Source organism: Penaeus monodon, chromosome 14 (genome assembly GCF_015228065.2).
Source record: "Penaeus monodon isolate SGIC_2016 chromosome 14, NSTDA_Pmon_1, whole genome shotgun sequence".
Classification (NCBI taxonomy): domain Eukaryota; kingdom Metazoa; phylum Arthropoda; class Malacostraca; order Decapoda; family Penaeidae; genus Penaeus; species Penaeus monodon.
Genome location: NC_051399.1, coordinates 47363404 through 47367406, shown reverse-complemented (window position 1 = coordinate 47367406; position 4003 = coordinate 47363404).

Here is a 4003-nt window from a genome sequence, read left to right as displayed (position 1 = left end):
GTTTTTTTTTTGTTCTTTTTTTTTTTTTTTTTTTTTTTTTTTTTTTTTTAACAACACGCCTCTCAAAATTATATTTCGGAACAGCGGTGGCCCTTCTCTCAGACAGAACTGTTCTGTCGTATTGTCACTGAGTGTAAAAGGTGACCGGAGGCAGATAAATATTGTGGAGATTCCCAGAATTCCGTGGTCGCTGTTCCATTTAACGGGGAGGTGGACGTTTTTTCTTCGTCATCAGTCTAGTTCCCGCCCGGAAATTACATGTGGAACTAATGGCATCCAATAGATATCCATGTGAGAGTATTAAAGAAAAATCGCGGAATTAACCCTCTGTTTGCCTGCAGCGAATATCTGCCATTAAATGTATATTACAAAGAAAAAAAATCACAGAATTAAGTGTCTATTGTTAGTTTACCCGCAGCGAACATCTCCCATGTAAGCAAAATTATCAGTTGCACCAACGTCTGCCCTTAACAGCTGCCTGGAACAGCTGCGAGCAGCTCTAACGTAAGCTAACGGGTGTTCTGCCTTGTTCAATGGTGTCCCGGTAGTTAGCGGAGGGAAAGAATCGTTTTATTTCTTCCATAAAGGATGTTTCTGCCCTCCTAACCGAGGTTATCTACATCATCAACCCCCTGGCGTCGGAAATCCCAGCTATGAGTTTAGTTTAGTTGTTGTATTTACACATAGATGGTTCCACCTGCGCTTAGTCACATAGGAGTCGGTCATTAGTCCTATATGTCTAACCTATTTGCTCTTTTCCTTGATTTTCGGAAATATTAATCTGATTTCGTGTTAACATTAGTTAATCACTCACTCGTGTTTTCGCTTTTGTAGAGTAAACACCTTACCTTAAGCGCAGAAGCAATAAACACAAAGTCTTGTGCCACAGGAGCTACCCTGGAGCCCGGGGCCTCTCGTCTCACTTGACATTTTTTGTTTTCTGAGTTTTTTAACGAAATTCAAAGTAAAGTAAAATCCTGTAATTACGAACATTATTGCTTTGCCAGCCCCTTCAGTGTTTTGTTTTTGCAGGTGACACGAGGCTACAGTAGGAGTAGTCAGCACCCCACCCTCAACCCGCAGTTTCTCTTCTACACCAGGGTAGCCCTTACGGGCATTGACCCCTGGGTAGGGAGGCCCAGTAGTCTGGGGCGTCCTTTGGGCGCACTTTTCTCCATTCTAAAATTTTCCTCTATCATGTGACTTCCCTGAGCCTCCCGGAGTACCCTTGTGGGCTCCCGTATGCGCCTGGGGGTGGGCACCGACTTACCGTCCTCGCACTAGGCAAGTTCGGGGGAAAGGGGAGTGTCCTCCACATAACTCGATCCTCTCTTGTGGTACTGGAGAACGCAACCAAGCTTCCACTGGGGGTAGAGGACGAAATACTGATTTACTCTTCTTAGCTATTGCTGTTAGGTTGATACCAAAGTTAAGAGTTTTCAAATCCCTTCAGGAGAACGATTTTAAGCAAAGGGGTCGGACCTGGTCCGATGCCCAGGATGGATGATACCCCGGCTACCCCTTCTCCTCCTCAAGGAGGAGGGGCGACTCATGACCACTCCTTGACAAACTCGACCCTGAACAACGGAACCCCCACTAACGACAGAACGAGAAGACCACTTTTCAAAATCCCCACCGAGAATGCAAGGTTCGCAAATGTAAAATGCGTGAATGAAAATCAATCGCTTTTAAACGTAAACCCCTTTATCATCAAAAGGTCCTTGATGGTCAAGTGGACGGCGATTTTGATTTTGTCAAAAAATTGCGAGATGGAAGCCTCCTTGTTAAGTACAATACAACTCCCAGATTAAGGATTTACTTAAGCTGACGCAAATTCATGATCTTCGAGTTAAAGTAACTATTCCTTTTGGGCCCAAATCCCTGTAAGGTGATTTATCTTTCACAGGGATTTGAGGACGATGGAAGAAAGTGAAATTCTTGAGAGCATAAAGGGACCAAGACGTAGTGGACTTTTAAATTGTATGACCAGAAGACGGGAATGTGCGAACGAAACGGACTGTGTTTTTTGACCTTTGCTTAAACAAAATCCCAGAGTATATCAACTCGGTTATGAACGTTTTTCAAGTAAGACCTTTATCCAAAAGCCAATGCTTGTAATAGATCCCAAAAATTCGGACACCCCTCATTAAGATGTATTGATAAAGACTCAAGTAATTTGTATGCCGTAAATGTGCTAAAGCCATGACACCATTACATGTACTAGCCAGATTTCCAAATGTGCTAATTTGTGGAGGTCCCCATCCAGTCAGATCTGCTGAGTGTAGCATCCTGAAGAAGGAAACCGAGACTTTACCCTATATGAGAAAGCATGAAGTTAGTTATTCTGAAGCTAAGAGGAAAGGGGAAAGTTTGACACAAAAACCCGATACTTCTATGCTGAAGCAGTAACTAACACCACCCCTAGTTGCAAGTAATGTCAGTCAACAGCTTGCAGCTAAGGATAAAAAAATTGCTGAACTTAAACAGACCGTTAAAGAATTAAATTTTAAAAGTATATCACCGGGACCAAATTGGTTGATCAAATGACTGCATCAACCCACCCTAAACATCATAAGGAGATGATACCGAATCACAGTCCGGAGCGCCCCTTCCCGCCCGGGGCTACTCCTGTGAGGACTTCGTCTGGCTCGCGATGGGTTTTCTCGTGAGAGAAGCAGATCGCAATCTGTCAGTCGTCTCCCTCATCAGGAGGTGCAGGACATGGAGGCTTCTGTCCCCAAACCCATCCCGAGAGAGGTCCCCGGGAAGCGGGGGAGAGGAGGCGTCTCCCCCCCAAAAAAAAGAAGAAAAAACTGGTGGACAAGGCACTTCCAAACCCATAAAACGTAATCTTCGCGTCGACCATTATACATGGAACTGTCGAAGTCTTAGATCTAAAGTAAATGACCTTAAATTATTAGCCTCGTCCTATGCTCCCGATTTTATAGTTCTCCAAAAAACGCCTTAACACACCTCGTCTCTAACGAGGTCGTTTCGCTGGGGAAACTCCCATTTTGTCGGAAGGATCGTGAGGGTAGGGGGAGGCGGAGTCGCCATGTACATCCACCAAAGCCTCCTTTTACAGAAGTGACTATTGATTCTACTTTGGAGTTTGTCGCATGCAAGTAAAATTAAGGGCACGTTCTGGCTAATGTTCACTTTATTGTCCACCTGATGCAGCGATAGCCTATGATGAGCTCTTTGCTCTTGGGAACGTCTGCCAAAAAATAAAGTATTTTAGCTGATTTTAATGCTCATCATACGTTATGGGGTTCCCTGCGGGGGGATGGAGGGTGAGCAAGTAGTTAAGTTGCTTAATGAGTCTGATCTAGTCCTTCTAAATGATGGTTTCCGCGCGGGTGGACGATAATACCGGTAATTTGAGCTTTATTGACTTATCACTGGCCCTCTTCATCAATAGCAGCCAAGTGCCTGTGGCACACCATTGACGACTCTTTGGGGAAGCGATCATCTTCCTATTTTGATTAAATATTCATGCGACACAGTGAGAACGCCTTCAGCGCCTAAATTTAACGTAAAACGAGCAGACTGGGTCGCCTTCACAAGGAGCGTCAAGCTCGAACTTGTTGGAGAAACCATTGATGATAAAGTAAACAATATTCAGAATTCGATTATAGAGCAGCATTGCTACCCATTCCTAAACTTCGACAGTAGCGTTAAGCATAGAGTTCCATGGTGGACACCAGATTGCCGCAGGGCGCTGTGCCGACGAAATAAGGCCTACAGGATTTTAAAAAATAACATCACAAATGAGAACTTTTGCAATTAAAAACTAGCAAGAGCTAGGGCCCTCGTAGAGTAATAAGAAAAGCAAAAAGAGATCCTGGCGTAGCTTTGTCTCTACAATAATAGCTCTCCCCAAATATCGGAGGTTTGGTCCACTGTCAATAAAATAAATAAAAACAAACATTTTGTAAAATTAAAAACATCATTCATGATGGAACAAATTTTGACAATCCTAAAGACATTGCTAATGTACTCG